The sequence below is a fragment of the Mastomys coucha genome, unplaced genomic scaffold (genome assembly GCF_008632895.1).
Source record: "Mastomys coucha isolate ucsf_1 unplaced genomic scaffold, UCSF_Mcou_1 pScaffold6, whole genome shotgun sequence".
NCBI lineage: Eukaryota > Metazoa > Chordata > Mammalia > Rodentia > Muridae > Mastomys > Mastomys coucha.
This window is the reverse complement of record NW_022196912.1, coordinates 60,149,463-60,168,102: the sequence shown is the minus strand read 5'-3', so window position 1 is coordinate 60,168,102 and position 18,640 is coordinate 60,149,463. Positions and strand designations below refer to the sequence as shown.

At 39.6% G+C, this 18,640-nt stretch overlaps 1 pseudogene across 1 annotated transcript; it reads left to right on the top strand.

Annotated features, from left to right (window-relative positions):
• The first annotated feature begins 11,137 nt into the window (after nucleotides 1-11,137).
• On the top strand, nucleotides 11,138-17,841 carry LOC116081010 (annotated as a pseudogene). The gene is made up of 2 exons (XR_004114706.1): nucleotides 11,138-11,189; nucleotides 16,754-17,841. The product of XR_004114706.1 is annotated as a protein YIPF3 pseudogene (transcript).
• The last annotated feature ends 799 nt before the right edge of the window (nucleotides 17,842-18,640 follow it).

The following is an 18,640-nucleotide window of genomic DNA, read 5'->3' as shown; positions in this document are numbered from 1 at the left end:
CATTTCCCTGATGACTAAAGATGTTGAACATTTCTTTAGGTGCTTCTCAGCCATTCGGTGTTCCTCAACAGTCCCCAACCTCACCCACCCATCCATAACTATCCATTATATTTCCCTTTCCTAGAAAGGTTGATCTGCTCCCTAGTCCCTTACTCTTTACATAACCTTAGCTATGGCTTATGTAAAGGGTAGGCTGCATACCCATCAGTAGACAGCCATCAGAAAATGAACTCAACAGCATTTTGGTTGTTATTTGTCTCATAATGTCATGTCAGGACTTTTCCCTTTTTAAAAAAATGTTTTTTATTCTTACATAAACTAAATTTTACAGATTATAGCTTGGTTATCACTGATTTAACAGCTTATATGCACATATAAGGGAAAACAAAACATCTTTCTGAATCTGAGATACTTCATTCAGGATGGCTTTTTCTAGATCTATTGATTTACCTGCAGGTTTTGTGATTTTAGTTTTTGAATAACTGCATAATATTCTATTGTGTAAACATACCACATATTCTCAATCTCTTTTTCTATTGAAAGACATCTAGAAAATGTTACCAATTTCTCGCTATTATAAAGAGAACAGCAATGAACATAGTGGAGCAAGTGTCTCTTCTATAGTATATAGAGTGTATATCTTTTGGGTACATGCCCAAGGCTAGTACAATTTGATCTTAAGGAAGACAGATTCACATCTTCCTGAGAAGCTACCATATTGATTTCCATAGTGGCTGTACAAGTTTGTACTTCCACCAGAAATGGATGAGTGTTCCTCTTATTCCATATCCCTGCCACCATGAGCAGTCAGTTGGCTTTCTGATCTCAGCCATTCTGACAAATGTAGGATGAAATCTCAAACTAGTTTTGATCTGCATTTCTCTGATGACTAAGGGTGTTGGACATTTTCTTAATGTTTCCCAGCTACTTTAAATTCTTTTAAGAACTGTTTGAATCTATAACCCAGTTAAAAATTGTATTATTTTGGTTTTGAGATCTAGTTTCTTGAGTTCTTTACATATTTTGGATATTAGTAATCTATTAGATGTGGAGTTGGTAAAAAAAAAAATCTTTTCCCATTCTGTTGATTGCCACTTTGTCCAAATAATGTCTTTTGTCATATAGAAGATTTTCAATTTCATGAGAACCCACTTATTAATCATTTATGCCGGAACTATTGGTGTTCTGTTCAAAAGTTGTCACCTGTGCCAATGAGTTCAAGGCTATTCTCCAATTTCTATTCTATCAGGCTTAGGGTATTTGGTTTTCATGTCCATTTAAAGTTGACTTTTGTGCAGTGTGATGAATATAGATTTATTTCCTTTCTTCTACATGCAGACACCCAGTGTGCTCAGCATCATTTGATGAATATGCTGTCTTTTTTTTCCCACTGTGTATTTTGGGATTTTTTATTAAAAATCAGGTGTCCCTAGTTGTATGGATTTATGTCTGGGTATTTGATTTGATTTCATTGATCAACATATCTCTTTTTATGCAACCATGTGTTTTCTTTACAATGAAAGTTCTGTAGTTTAACTTGAAATCATGGATAGAGATAACTCCCACAGTCCTTTTATTATTGAGGATAATTTTAGCTCTCCTGAGTTTTTGTGTTTCTGAACATTGTCCATTCAGTTTTTGTGAAGAATTGTGTTGGAACTATGATGCAGATTTCATTGAATCTGTAGATTACTTATAATAGGATAACTATTTCTACTATCTTAATTCTATTAATCCATGAGCAGGGGAGGGTTTTTTTGGTTTTTTTTGTTTGTTTGTTTGTTTGTTTTGTTTATTTTTTTTGTTTTGTTTTGTTTTATCTTCTGATGGCTTCTTCAATTTCCTTCTTCAGTGACTTAAAGTTTTGTCATACAAGTCTCTCACTTTCTATGTTAGACTTACCCCAAGATATTTTATATTATTTTAGGCTATTATAAAAGGCATTGTTTCCCTTACTTCTTTCTCAGCCTTTTTGTGATTTGTAATATAGAAAGGCTACTGATTTTTGTGACTTCATTTTGTATCTAGCTACTTTGATGAAAGAGTTTATCAACTGTAGGAGTTTCCAGGTGGGGTGTTTAGGGATATATATATATATGTATATATATATATTATATATTATATATTATATATTATATATTATATATTATATATTATATATATAATATATATATACGATAATATATATATTATCGTATCATCTGCATTTATAAATACTTTGACTTCTTTTGTTTCAATTTATAGCCCCCTTTTCTCCTCCAGTTATGTTATTGTTATGTCTTCAAATACTATATCAAATAAGGAGAGAGTGGGAAACCTTGTCTTGTTTTTAGTGGAATTGCTTTGCATTCTCTTTATTTAAGTTAATGTTGGTTGTGGGTTTGCTATAAACTGCCTTTATTAGGTTGAAGTATACCCCTAATATCTCCAGGACTTTTATGAAGGGGTGTTGGATTTTGTCAAAGGACTGTTCTGTAGCTAATGAGATGATGGGGTGGTTGTGTTTTTTCAATCTATTTATATGGTGAATTCCATTTATTGAAACATGTATATTGAACCATCCCTGCATCTCTGTGATGAAGCCTACTTGATCATGCTCTACTTGATCTGTAAGCAGCATGGTTTTCTTCCTGGCCCTTGCTCCTGAAATAATGATGCTGAGACTCAAATATATTTACAAATACCTAGGACATATAAATAGGCATGTTCTGTGACTAGCTCATGAGTTAGTATCACATTTATTCTAATCTAAGTTCTGCCATATGGCTGACTTCTATGCTCATCTCTGATATTCTCTCCTCCTTCATATTCCAGAGCCAATCCTCCTATGCCTAACTCTATCCTAGAATCCTTTCTGCCTACTAGATACCCCACCTTCTATTCTACTTTTTCCTATAGGCCATGGCTTTTTTTTTTAATTTACAGGTTATGTATCCATACAATATACAAGATATTCTCTCTACAGTGGATGATCTGTTTTATGGACTTTTGGATGCAGTTTTCATGTCTTTTAATGAGCATTTTCATATCTATGTTCATAAATTGCTTGATAATTTTCTTTCTTTCTTGGGTCTTTGTATGGCTTGGGGTTTAGGGTAACTGTGGCCCCATAAAAGAAATTGGGTAATGTTGTTCTATTTCTATTTTATAGAATAATTAGAGAAATATTGGCATTGAGTCTTCTTTGAAAGTCTAGTTGACTTAAAACAACAGACTTAAAGTCTGTTGCATTAAGACCATCAGTCCCTGGACTTTTTGGTTGAGAGATTTCTAATGAGTACTTCTATTTCAGTAGGGGTTCTAGGTATGTGTAAATTGATTATCTGATCTTGGTAAGAGGCATGTGTTGAGAAAATTATTCATTTCTTTTAGATTTTCCGATTTGGTAAAGTACAGATTTTGAAAGTATATCCTTTTGCTTCTCTAGATTTCCTCATATCTGTTGTTATGTCCTCTACTTTATTTCTGATTTTGTTAATTTACATATTTCTCTTTGCATTTCAGTTAATTTGAAGAAGGGTTTGCAAGACTTATTAATTTTGTCAAAGAACCAACTCTATTTCATTGATTCTTTGTACTTTTTGTTTGTACTTTATATACTTCTGCACTGATTTTGATTATTTCTTGCTCTCTACTTTCTGGGGTTACTGATTTCTTCTTTGTGTTTTAGAGTTTTAATGAGTATGTAGTGTCCTTCCCTATAGTTTTGGATTAGTTTTGGTTTGAAGTCTATTTTCTCAAGTAGCAAAATGACTACACAATTTGCCTCTTGGGTCCATTTGTTTGGAATATCTTTCTTCATCCTTTTACCCTGAGGTGATATTTATCATTGATATTAATGTGTGTTATCTTCAAGGAAGCAGAAGATTCAATCATATTTCATCATTCATTCTGTTAATGTCTTTTTATTGGACAATTGAGACCATTTGGCATTGAGAGATGAATGAGCAGTATTTGTTGATTCTTCTTATTTTATTGTTGTGATGTGTGTGTCCTCCCTTTTTGGTTTGCTAGTCTCAGTTATCTATTCCTTGAATTTTCTTAGATATAGTTAAGCTCTTTAATTGGAGCTTTCCTTCTAGTGCCTTCTGTAGGACTGGATTTGAAAATAGATATTCCTTAAATTTGGTTTTATCATGAAATGTTTTATTTTTTTTTCCATCTACATAGATTGAAAGCTATAGTGGAGACACTAGTTTAGGCTGATACCTGTGGTCTTCTTTAGAACATGGAGACCACATTCCTTTAGAATCTCCATTGAGAAATCAGGTGTTATCCTAACAGTTTGATTTTATGTTACTTTGTCTTTTTTCTTTACAGTGTTTAATATTCTTTCTTTGTTCTGTACACCTAGTGTTTTAATTATTATGTGCCAGGGGACTTTCTTAGTCTATTTGCTGTTCTGTATGGTTCTTATACTTTAATAGTCTTCTCTTTTTATGTTAAGGGTATTTTCTTCTATGATTCTGAGAATAGTATTTCCTGTGCTTTTGACTTGTATTTCTTCTTCCTCTATTACTATTATTCTTAAACTTGGCCATTTAATAGTATACCAGATTTCCTGGATGTTTTATGCTAGGGCTTTCCCTTTTAGATTAAACATTTTCTTTGACTAAGGTATTTATTTCTTTTATTGTGTCTTTAATGCCTGAGATTTTCTTTTAAATGTCTTGGCTTCTATTGGTAAAGCTTGCCACATGAGTTCCTAAATTTTTCATTTCTAGATATCCATCAGTTCAGGTTTCCTTTATTGGTTTTTCTTCCATGTTCAGGTCTTGAGCTATTTTATTGATTTCCTTCTATTGTTTGTGCTCTGAAAGTTTTCTTTAACAGATTTACTCATTTCCTCTATAAGTAGCTCTATTACATTTATTTTGCTATTTTAAGGTCTTTCTCTTGTACTTCACCTATGTTGCAATTCTCAGGACCTATTTTGTTAAGGATTCTGGACTCTAGTGTGATCTATTTTCCTCGCTCTTATTGATTGTTTTTGTGCTGGTGCCTAGGCATATGGGTTTGGGAATGTTGTAATTATAGCTTCTGATATCTGGTTTTGTCTTTGTTAGGTGGGTTTTTGTTCTTCAGTTACTCTTTCCCATTCTGGTTCTTAGGAGAACATGTGTTAATTGATTGTTTTCTGGGAGGAAATTTTTCTGGCATCCTGCAAGCTATGGCCACTGAGGGTTCTGAATAAAATGTGTTTCTAGATATTGGGAGCTGACCATTAGAAATGGTTATATACTGGGAGGATGAGAGGGTCCACAGGAGGGAAAAAAGCAAGACATTCCACTGGGATCTGCCTAGTGCACCGATAATGGTGGCAGAGATCAAAGAAAGGCAACAATGCATATTCTCCTACAAGAGTAGGAATGAAATTGTGAAAATGGATATGGAGGAACAAATGGAGAGTGGAGATCTGAAGGTTGCCTAACTACTTTGCTGGCCTACTTGTTTCTCTGGCAGGCAAGCTGGTATAGCTATTCTAATATCTAAAAAAATAGACATCAAACTAAAATTAATTAAAAGAGATGGGGAAGGGCACGTCATACTCATCAAAGGAAAAATCCACAAAGATGACGTCTCAATTCTTAACATCTATGCCCACAAAAGAGGGTACCCATATTTAAAACAGACTACTAAAGATTAAATCACACATCAAACCTCACACATTAATAATGGAAGACTTCAATACCCCACTCTCACCAATAGACTGGTAATTTAGACAAAAACTAAATAGAAAATTATTAGACCTAGCAAAATTTATGAAAGAAATAAACCTAACAGATGTGTATAGAATATTTTACCTAAACACAAAAGAATATACTTTCTTCTCAAAGCCTCAGAATACTTTCTTCAATATTGACGACATACCCAGTCACAAAGCAAGCCTCAACACATGCAAAGAACATTGCAATAACTCCCTATATACTACCAGACCATATTGACTAAACCTGTATTTCAACAACAGAAAGCCTACCAGCTCATGGAATTCAAATTTACCAATGAAGACTTGGAAGCCAGATACTGGGGTTAAAGCCTGCTAGTTCAGAGAAGCAGAGAAAGCACCCAGCTGACCATCCACAGCTGAAGTCCAAAAAAGAAAAGCTCTCCTTCTCCACATTGAACCTTCAAACTGAATTCCTCTCCTGTCTACTTCCAGTGTGTCTCTCGATCTATCATTTTGACTTCCTCTTACTCTCAATGCTTTTTGTTCCTATGTGCACTCCCTATTAACTGATTGGTTGAGTGTTCACCCTCTTGACCTATGTTTGACTTTATTTAATTCTGTTTACAACAAATGAAAAGCTCTTGGATTAAAGATACTTGTGAGGGCTGATCCATACCACAACTTCAAACAGGTTTTTCCAGTAAATAACAGTCTGATCAAACATCCTGTAACATCATGGCATAAATAAAGAAATTTAAGTTTTCCTAGAATTCAATGAAAATTAATTCACAACATATCCAAACCTAAGGGACACAATGAAACCACTGCTAAGAGAATAGTTCACAGCACTAAGTGCTTTCATAAAAAATTAGTAAGATCTCATACTACTTCCTTAGCAGTACATCTGCAAGCTCTAGAAAAAAAGAAGCAAATACACACACACAAGAGGAGTAAATGGCAGAAAATAATCAACCCAGGGCAAAGAAAAAAGAAAAAAAGAAAAACAAGGCCAGATGGTTTTAGTGCCGAATTCTGCCAGGTTTTCAAATAAGGGATAATGCCAATACCCCTCAAATTATTCCACAAAATAGAAACAGAAGGACTCATTTGATGAGACCTCAGTCACTTTGATACCCAAACCACACAAAGAATCAACAAATAAATAGAATTACAGGCCAATTTCCCTTAGAGGCATTTATAAAAAATATTCAACTGAATTCTTACAAACTGAATTCAAGAACACATCAAAAAGATCATCCACCATGAGTGATGAAATAGACTTCATTCCAGAGATGCAGGGATGGTTTAACATGTAAAAATCAAGCAATGTATTCCACCATATAAACAAACCAAAAGAAAAAAAAATAATCATCTCATTAGATGCTGAAAAAGCCTTTGACAAAATCCAACACCCCATTATGATAAAAAGTATTGAACATATCAGGGATGTAAGGGACATATCTGAAAACAATAAAGGCAATTTACAGCAAGCATATAGTCAACATCAAATTAAATGGAGAGCACTTCAAAGCAATTCCTAAAAAAATAACAAGATTGTTTACTTTCTCTCTCTCTCTCTCTCTCTCTCTCTCTCTCTCTCTCTCTCTCTCTCTCTCTCTTTATCTATCTATCTATCTATCTATCTATCTATAGATATCTATATATAGATATCTATAGATATAGATATATATCTATATATATGTATATAGATAGATAGATAGATAGATAGATATGACATTTCAGCTAGCACAATCAAACAACTAAAGGAGATAAAGGAAGTACAAATGTGAAAGGAGGAAGTCAAAGTATCATTATTTGCACATGAAATGATAGTATACAAAAGTAAACCCAAAGCATTCTACCAAAGAACTCCTACAGCTGAATAACTTCAGCAAATTTGCTGGGTACAAAATTAACTTTAAAAAAAAAAGTCAGATACAAACAACTCAAGAAGTTAGACTCCAGAGAAACAAATAACCCTATTAAAAAATAGGGTACAGAGCTAAACAAAGAATTCTTAACTGACGAATACCTAATGGCTGAGAAGCACCTAAAGAAATGTTCAACATCCTTAGTCATCAGGGAAATGCAAATCAAAACAACCCTGAGATTCCACCTCACACCAGTCAGAATGGCTAGGATAAAAAACTCAGGTGACAACAGATGCTGGAGAGGTTGTGGAGAAAGAGGAACACTCCTTCATGGCTGGTGGGATTGCAAGCTCGTACAACCACTCTGAAAATCAGTTTGGCAGTTCCTCCTGAAATTGGACATAGTACTACCAGAGGACCCAGCTATACCACTCCTGGGCATATACCGAGAAGTTGCTCCAACATGTAATAAGGACACATGCTCCACTATGTTCATAGCAGCCTTATTTATAATAGCCAGAAACTGGAAACAACCCAGATGTCCCTCAAAAGAGGAATGGATACAGAAAATGGGGTACATCTACACAATGGAGTACTACTCAGCTATTAAAAAACAATGAACTTATGAAATTCTTGGGGAAATCGATGGACCTAGAGAATATCATCCTGAGTGAGGTAACCCAATCACAAAAGAACACACATGGTATGCATTCTCTGATAAGTAGATATTAGCATAGAAGATCGAAATACACAAAGTACAAACCACAAACCATAAGAAACTCAAGAAGAAGGAAGCCCAAAGTGAGGATACTTCGTTCCTTCTTAAAAGGGAGAGCAAAATACCTATGAGATGAGTTGTAGAGGCTAACTATGGAGCAGAGACTAAAGGAAGGACAATTCAGAGACTGCTCCAACTGGGAATCCTTCCCATATTCAAATCTAGACACTATTGTGGATGCCAACAAGTGCTGGATAACAGGAGCCTGAAATAGCTGTCTCCTGAGAGGCTCTGACAGTACCCGACTAATACAGAAGTAGAGGCTCACAGCCATCCATTAGACTGAGTACTGGGTCCCCAATGAAGGAGCTAAAGAAAAGACCCAAGGAGCTGAAGGGTTTGCAGCCCCTTACACGAACAACAATATGAACTAACTAGTATCATCAGAGCTCCCAGGGACTAAAACTCCAGCTGAAGAGTACACATGGTAGAACTCATGGCTCCAGCAGCATATGTATAGCAGTGGATGGCCAAGTCAGTCATCAATGGCAGGAGAGGACCTTGGTCCTATGAAGGCTCTATGCCCCAGTGTAGGGGAATGCCAGGGCCAGGAAGTGGGAGAGGGTGGAGTGGTGAGCGGGGGTGTGGGGGTGGGGAGGGAACAGGGGATTGTTTTCATTTTTGGGTTTTTTTATTTTATTTTTTCTTATTTTATTTTATTTTTTCTTTTGAAAGGGAACCTGTGAAAGGAGATATTGTTAATAAAGAAAACATCTTCTTTCTTCTTGAGTTTCTTGTGGTTTGTGGGTTGTTCTTCCTGTATTAAGAAAAAAAGAAAGAAAAAAAGAGAAAACATCTAAAAAAAAAAAGTCAGTAACCCTTTTACATCCAAATGACAAATGTTATTGGAAACCAAAGAAACATACTTATCATGATAGCCACAACTAATATGAAATATCTTGGTGTAACTATAACTAAGTAAGTCAAAGACTTGTATGATAATAATTCCAAGTCTTTAAAGAACTAAATTGAAGAAGGTATAAGGAGTATCAGAAGATGGAATGATCTCTCATGCTCATGGGTTGGTGGCATGAAAAGCAACCTACCTCATAAAATACAAAACATTCAAACAAGTAAAAACAAAGCAAACATTTTATTGAGGAAGCTGTAGTAAGACACAGTATGTCCCACAGTATATCCCTTTGTCCACATGTTATTGAAATGTGTCAGTGGTCTGGTTTGAGATCTCTGACTTCTGTGACACCATCAATACTGGATCCTCACCAGGTCTCCCAATTATACTGTTGCTTCTCAGTGTCATAAAGATCCTGTAGCTTTAGATCTGCAGAACTGGCCTTTTTGCATCCTCCAGCAGTTTATGGATGGACTAAATTTTGGGTTAGGATAACTCAAAGTCCTGTTTCTGGGCCTAAGTAGTAGCTGAGTTTGTCAGCCTGCAAGGTCTCCTGCACCATCAGGCCGGGCTTTCCAACATTGCTGCAGATAAGCTACCCAAAGCCCAGTGTTTCCAATGACAGGAGGCAGGGACAGTTCTAATGCCTTCAGAGCAGGCTCACTTGCACCTATACCTCCAGAGCCAGCTTCATTGTGCTGCCCATTCAAGGCATGGATCCCATTCTTCCAAGCGCTGCAGCCTGTGAAGGGGCAGGCCAGCTCTTCTATTCTTGCATCCTTGAGGATGGCTCACCTGTACCTTGGCCATCAGGGAAGCCTCCACTATGTTGCCCAGGATAGGTGCAGGTCCCACTCTTCCAAGTGATACAGCCCATGAGTAGGCAAGGCCAGCTCTCCAGCTCTTATGCCCTTCAGATTTCCTCTCTGGATTTTTGGAGGTGGTAAGTGGGAGGAGAGGAAGGCATTTCCCCCACACCTCACAAAAATGAATGTCAGGGGCTAGTTCTTCTATACTTTCACCCTTACCTGGCCTCCTCCACCAGGGTCAACTCTATTATGTTGCCCAGATGAGGTTGCAGGACCTGCTCTTCTGAATGCTGCAGCCACAAGGGACAGGGCCATCTCACTCACTCACATGATCCCAGGGCCAACTGTTCTTACTGCTGCAGGTAATGAGGGTCAAGATATAGAGGGCATCCACCCTGTCACCTCACTGCAGACAAGTGGCAAGGCCAACTCTCCCTCACTCTCAGCCTCAAGCCTGACTTACCTAAAAGTCCCATCAACCAGGGCCAGCACTACTGTGATGCCCAGGCAAGATCTACCTGACATTTTAAATGAAAGAAATTTGACCATTCTTCACAACTATACTTACAGTTAGCACCTAACTTGAATTCCAAATAAGGTTTATATATAATATAAACTTCAGCAACTACAACTGTCTTTCACCTAGCAACTGAGTTTGAGTATACACAGTTCAAAGTAGGGCTGTGATTGTCACCCTCTATTTGCAGCACAACCACATCTGAACCTCATCTTGGTCACAGAGTTTGTATTCATGATACCTAGCCCCTGATCCCTTGTTGTGTGGTACTGGAGTTGAACTCAGGGCCTCACACATTCAGTGTAAGTACTGTACCACTGAGCTATATCCCCAGTCCCACACTGGTTTTGGCATTACTCAAGTACTCCTAGTTTGTTACCACCTTAGTGCCTTGGAGCTTCATGTTTTTCTGCCTGGGGTGCTCTTATCCAGATCTGTGCATGACTGGGATTTTTCCATCATGCAGGCTGGTGCTCAGAGAGACCTCCTTAGCACCAAACTGCCAGGATATTTTGTTCTTAGCTTCATGTTTCACTCCTTTGCAGTATTTTTTAATCTCTCTCCCCAAGTAGAATGTATATTCTATGAAAACAGGACCCTTAGCTTCTGGATCCAGGACTGTGTTCCAAGTTCCCACAATAATGCCTGGTACAAAGGAAAAGGATGGTACTCAGTGCCTTCAGGCTTCCACAGGTACATGCACACGCGCGCGGGCGCACACACACACTCACACACACACAATTTTTAAAATAATAAAAAATAGATTTTTAAAGAAGGCAACTGTATCACAACTAGCAATCAATCTGCTAGTTCTAAATTTCAACATTGTATTCCAACTTTTAAAAATATTTTATTAATTCTTTGAGAGCTCTATACAATGTATTTTTTATTAAATTCATCTTCTCCATTCCCTCTAACTCATTCTCATTCTTACCCCCATTCCTCTATCGACACCTAACTGTATGCCCCCCTTCTTTAATAACCTATGAATTTCAATTTGTGCTGTCCATATATTTATAGATGTGGAATTGCCTACCGGAACATAGTAGGCCTACCAAGAGACACACCCATAAAGAAATCACTGGTTCTTTATAAAACAATATGATGGGTTTTATTAAGAGTAAAGTCAACCACCATTAACGTGATTAATTGACAAGAATTTTAGAGTTGATCCAACCTTTCAGGGTCACTTAGCTCAACTTTCTTCCAAGAACACTTCTCTCAACACATATATAGTAAATAAAAAGTCATCCAGCTTTGGTTAGTGTAAACTAAACTATATTGAAGGGTAGGCAGTAGTATTTTACTCACTGGAGAAAAACTGCCTGAAGATACCTTGTAATAAAATTGATCCTTTTCCTTTAACATCATTCTGTGTGTGCAATTGGTAAACATTTTTAAGTTGAATTTGGGACATACAAAGTGAAGCATTTATTTTGTCCCCTTGAAAATAACCTAAGAGAAACCATCACACCATTGCCTTTCCCATTCATAACACATTCTGTTTGACTTCTATGCCATTCTGTGAGGGAAAGGAGGCTGAAGTTTAAAGTCATTTGCATGTTATCCCACTGTGATAAGAAATGATTTCTCCTTAGTCAGCTGTTATCCAGTAGATTGCTCTGAAATCAGATTACAGCTGCTTGTTCCAATTGATTGGTTCATTCTGCCTTGAAAAATCATTTCTGTCTCTTATCTGGGGGAATAAAGCTAAGAAGATAATTATAACACTCACTTGTAAGTTTCTGTAAGTGTTTAAACATAAAACTAGGCAGAAACCACTCCTGTGTAAAAGCGAGGTAGCCATGAGATGGCATAAACACAGGGGAGATGTCCTCCCTGTCCCTTACTCTTGGTGGCAGTCAGGCGTTGGCCGACAGCTCACCTGGGCAGCTCAGTAGAGCTTATTCTGGGTGCTTGGGCTGAGCTAGCCTTGAGGACAAGAGAACTGTACCTGTCCCTGCCCCTTGCCAACTGAGTCATTGGGTGAGCTAGCCAGGGCAGTACTGAAGAGCTCATCCTGGTGGTGTGGGTACTGGAGGGGTGGTGGTTTGACCAGCTCAGTTACCACGAAATCGGGAGACCTTTATGACACAGAGCAACAACAGGATAGCTAAGAGGAGTCCCAGTGAGGATCCAGAATTGATAGCATTGCAGAATCCAGAGGCCTGTAGTGGACCCAAGACTTATTGCAATGAACATTTGCAAGCAAATAAGTGTGAACAAAGGATATACTGTGGGACACAATGTGACACAGTACAGCTTTCACAATGAGCTGTGGGGGTTTGTTTGTTTTGTTTTGTGTTATGTTTGGGGTTTATATTTCTTTATTTCTTATTTACTTTTGTAGGGGAGGTTTCAAGGGAAGAGAGCAAAGACAAAGGAATGAAGAGATGAGTGGAGTTGGAATGCATGATTTGAAATTCACAAAGAATCAATAAGAACTTTTTAAAAAGAATCTAAAGAATAAGTGAGGCAGAAGCATACCTTTTATTTTTACAATGAGTATCAGAATATTTCAAATAACCCTAGGAGTCACAGAATCATTAGATAACTTTAACCTAAATTCTGCAGTGTTAAGACCAGGTCATGCCAGAAACAATGAGAACTAAGGAATAGGTAGAATTTCAACGTTTCCATCAAAGGACACAAAGAAGCTGACCCCAGCTTTCAGCCCATCCTTTCACTCAAACAGTCAATGTGTTGACCTAGTGTCTTGTGCCAAATGCTTGCATAAAGGATGCAGACTTTATGTAGATGTAATTTACATTCCAAACTCAGACTGTAGTGTCTGATGTCTCAAATTTACACTTCTAGTTCTATGACCTTGAGCACATTTTTTTTTCTAGTAGATATTTTCTTTATTTACATTTCAAATGATATCTCCTTTCCTGGTTTCCCCTCTGGAAAAAAAAAAAAGAAATAAAGTAAAATAAAATAAACCCCTGTTCCCTCCCCCCTCCCCCTGCTCACCAACCCACCTTCTCCCACTTCCTGGCCCTGGCATTCCCCTACATTGGGGCACAGAACCTTCACAGCACCAAGGTCCTCTCCTCCCATTGATGACAGACTTGGCCATCCTCTGCTATACATATGCTGCTGGAGCCATGAGTCCCACCATGTGAACTCTTTGGTTGGTGGGTCAGTCCCTGGGAGCTCTGAGGGTACTAGTTAGTTCAGATTGTTGTTCGTCCTAAGGGGCTGCAAAGCCTTCAGCTCCTTGGGTCCTTTCTCTAGCTCCTTCACTGGGGACCCTGTACTTAGTCCAATGGATAGCTGTAAGTCTCTACATCGGTATTAGTCGGGTACTGTCAGAGCCTCTCAGGAGACAGCTGTATCAGGCTCCTGACAGCCAGCACTTGCTGGCATCCACAATAGTGTCTGGGTTTGATGATGCTGGGCATCCACAATAGTGTCTGGGTTTGATGATTGAATATGGGAAGGATTCCCAGGTGGAGCAGTCTCTGAATTGTCCTTCCTTCAGTCTCTGCTCCATAGTTTGTCTCTGAACTCCTTCCATGGGTATTTTGTTCCTCCTTCTAAGAAGGAACAAAGTATCCACACTTTGAAGACCTTGAGCACATTTTTAATCACTGTTTGTTTGTTTCCTCATTTGCAAAATTAGCAGTATTTTTTTTTTTTTTTGCAAGGTTTGGGGTAAGATCAGAGATCACATAGGTAAAGTGCCTAGATAAATGTGTCACCCTCAGTAGACCACCAAGATGTGGTAGCCCCCACATGGGAGTTTGTTTTCCACTTCAGTGGTCCTTCTTCTGTCCAGCAGCAAATGAGCTAACTGGACACACCGCTTCCAACATCTCTTAAGTTTATCATACTGGAAGGTGACCTTGGAAGATCTGCACCAAAACAATCTGCTGTGTTTTTTCTGACCCTTGGTTTTCTAGCAGAGTGTGATTTAAGGCATGGGGCAAAACCCATGCAGTCTACAGAAGCTCGGCAAAGGCAGGTGAAAGGAGGCTAGGGAAGAAAATCCTGGATAATGCGTTTAATTTGATCTGTTCCCTGGAGTCATTAAAATGCATCCTTCCCTGGACTCTAAAATTCTTGAGCTGAAATAATCAGTCCAGCAAGATTTTTTTCCCCTGTAGATATCACTGGAAGCATACTTTATGTGTCCAAAATCCCAGAGCTGTTGAAATACTGCCCCCTTGTGTTTCAGGGTTGGAGAAACCTCTATGGGAAACATTCTTTTTTTCTTTTTTTTTTTCTTTCTTCTTTTTTTATTAGATGTTTTTTAATTTACATTGCAAATTTTATCCCCTCCAAAACTCTATCCTATCCCCCCTCTCCCTGCTCACTAACCCAAATGCTCCTGCTTCCCTGTCCTGGCATTCCCCTACACTAGAGCATCAAGCCTTGAAGAGACCAAGGGCTTCTCCTTTCATTGATATTCCACAAGGCCATCCTCTGCTACATATGTGGCTGGAGCCATGAGTCCCCTCCATTTGTACTCTTTGGATGGTGGTTTAGACCTGGGAGCTCTGGGGGTACTAGTTAGTTCATATTGTTGTTCCTCCTATGGGGCTGCAAATCCCTTCAGCTCCTTGGGTTCTTTCTCTAGGTCCTCCATTGGGGACTTCTGTATTAGTTGGGCACTGACAGAGCCTCTCAGGAGACAGCTATATCAGGCTCCTGTCAGTAAGCACTTTTTGGCATCCACAATAGTGTCTGGGTTTAGTAACTGTATATGGGATGGATCCCCAGGTGGAGCAGTCACTGGGTGGCCTTTTCTTCAGTTTCTGTTCTAAACTTTGTCTTGGTATTTCCTACCATGGGTATTTTGGTCCCCCTTCCAAGAAGGATGGAAGTATCCACACTGTGGTCTTCCTTCTTCTTGAGCTTCATATGGTCTGTGAGTTGTATCTTGGGTATTCTGAACGTCTGGGTTCAGAATTGATAATCCAATTATCAGTGAGTGCATGCCCTGTGTGTATTTTTGTGATTGGGTTACCTCACTTAGGACAATATTTTCTAGTTCCATCCATTTGCCTAAGAACTTCATGAATTCATCACTTTTAATAACTGACTAGTACTCCATTGTTTAAATGTACCACATTTCCTGTATTCATTCCTCTGTTGAAGGACATCTGGGTTTTTTCCAGCTTCTGGCTATTATAAATAAGATTGCTACGAACATAGTGGAGCATGTGTCCTTATTACATGTTAGAGCATCTTCTGGGTATATGCCCAGAAGTGGGCAAAGCTTCTGTAAGGCAAAGGACACTGTCAATAGGACAAACGGCAACCAACAGATTGGGTAAAGATCATTACCAACCCTATATCTGATAGAGGGCTAATAGTCAATATATACAAAGAACTCAAGAAGTTAGACTACAGAGAACCCAATAGCCCTATTAAAAAATGGAGTACAGAGCTAAACAAAGAATTCTCAACTGAGGAATACTGAATGGCTGAGAGGCACCTAAAGAAAGGTTCAACATCCTTAGTCATCAGGGAAATGCAAATCAAAACCCTGAGATTCACACCAATCATAATGGCTAAGATCAAAACCTCAGGTGACAGCAGATGCTGGTGAGGATGTGAAGAAAGGGGAACACTCCTTCATTGCTGGTGTTTTTGCAAGCTGGTACAACCACTCTGGAAATCAGTTTGGTGCTTCCTCAGAAAATTGGACATAATACTACCTATGGGAAACATTTCTAACAAGCTGAATGTACATACTGTGGACCCCAAATGACCCATCTATTGTAAAAGGTTAGGATGTAGGTACCAGAGTACAATTTTTACACATGTAATTAATACAGAGACAGACAGTTACCCACTTTCAAGGGACTACTATGTAAATTCTGAGGGGATTATTGACCTCTTCAAAGAAGACAAAGAGAAAGAATACTTAAAAGAAATGATTAGGTTTTCTCCTTCTGTTACCATACTTTCTTTTAATTTTTTTTCTCTCTCCATTTACTGAGCAACTACCATAGCAAAGCAGTTAGAATTCAGACCCTGGAATCTGGGTCTTACTTCCCAGCTGGCTTCAAAATCAACCATTTGTGAAAACTTGGACGAGTTGCTTAATGTCTCTGTGCCTCAGCTTTTGAAGTCTGCAAGATGGTGGTAATGTGGGCCTGCCTCAAGCTCCTATTCTAAGCATGCCTGTGATTCTTACAGTAGAGTTTAATACTTAGAACAGGGCCTGCTGGTTTCTCACTTTTGCATTCTGGCTGATCCCACCTCACCCTGTCGCTCCTCTGAACCTTTCCCTCCCTCGGACCCAGGTCTCACACTATTCCTAAGATCACGAGCTTCAGCGGTGGCAAGCCTGGGGGGATATGGCTACTCCAGCGGGGCGCCAGCCAGCGGAGTCCGAAGTGGTGCTGGCCCGGAATGGGGAGGCTTTGAAGAAATCATCCAGGGTGGGCGCTCGACTGTGATTGATATGGAGAACATGGACGATACCTCAGGCTCCAGCTTCAAGGACATGGGTGAGCTGCATCAGCACCTGTGCCAGAAAGAAGTAGATGACGATGCAGCTGATGCAGAAGAAGAGGATGGCGAGTTCCTTGTCATGAAAGGCTTTAAGGGACAACTGAGCCGGCAGGTAGCAGACCAGACGTGGCAAGCAGGGAAGAAACAAGCTTCCAGGGCCTTCAGCTTGTCTGCCAACATCGACATCCTAAGACTCTACTTTGATGTGGAGCCTGCCTAGGTCCGAAGCAGGCTCCTGGAGTCCACGATCCCTATCAAGATGGCCAACTTCCCCCAGAAAGTCACAGGCGCGCTCTACGGAGCTCTCATGCTGGTCTTCACACTGGTCGCCATCCTCCTGCATGGGATGAAGACTGCTGACACCATTATCCGGGAGGGCACCCTCATGGGCACAGCCATAGGCACCTGCTTCAGATACTGGCTGGGTGTCTCGTCCTTCAGTCCTTCATTTATTTCCTTGCCTACCTGTGTAATACCCAGGATCACCATGCTCCAGATGTTGGCACTACTGAGCCAGGCCTCTTCAGGCACTGTCTAGTCCTGTTCATCACCTATAACATCCACCTTCATGCCCTCTTCTACCTCTTCTGGCTGCTGGGGGTGGAGGGGGCTCTCCACCCTGCGCATGGTGGCAGTGTTGGTGTCACTGACTGTGGGCCACTGGCTGCTCTGCACATGTTCTCCCTGTGCTCTAACTGCACTTCACCTACCACAGGGTGGTAGAGAGGATCCTTGACACCCTGGAGGGCCTCTATAACCTACCCATGCAGAGGGTCCCCAGAGTGCTCCCTGCGGTGCTCCCTGCTGCCAAGCTTCCCACCGCTGTGTGTCAATGCTACCGCCAAGGCAATAAGCAGTGACTCTGCAGTCACACTGACCCTCTCTGAAATCCTTGGCCTGGCCTGCCCACCCCACCCCACCCCACCCCCAGCTCTGGGGCAGAGGAAGATTAAAGGACAGTACTGAGGATGCATGTGCTGAGGTCTACAGTCACCAAGCTGTGGCTGCTTAAACACCTCCTGGGCACCAGGTTTGGCTTCTGAAGGGCACAAGGCCAGGAACTCATGGCTAGGACTGCAAGTTTCTGCAGCCAAGTGCAGAATATGGGTCAGCTCTTCTGAGGCCCCCTCACCACCTACCCCTTTTTTTCTCTCCCTTTCCCTCCTGTCTTGTTAAATATAGAATCGGTAATTAAAGATACTGATTGAAGTCTGAAAAAGAAAGAAAGAAAGGAAGGAAGGAAGGAAGGAAGGAAGAAAGAAAGAAAGAAAGAAAGAAAGAAAGAAAGAAAGAAAGAAGCAAAAGGGCCTGCCACAGTGTAAACACTGAATAATGGGAGCTATTATTCATTATTATTGTCTATTTTCCTGTCTCGGATTTGTTCTAGAGTATAGACAATGTACAGAGAGTGAGAGATTTTAAGAGTTCTTAGTTCTAAATATGATGTCTTTATCAACAACCTTACCCCAAGGTTCAGGGCTCTATGCAGGAGGAGAAAAGTGGTAAAAGGCAGAGATGGGGGTTAACTCCAAGGAAACTGTGTCTTCCAGGTAGAACAGGGTTGATGGACATAGAAATTCACAAGGATGTGTGCAGTGTACACAAAACTTCCATAGTTTCAAAATGGACAAAATCCCATCAGAAAGTCCCACCTCTAACTAACAAGCTCTTTGCAA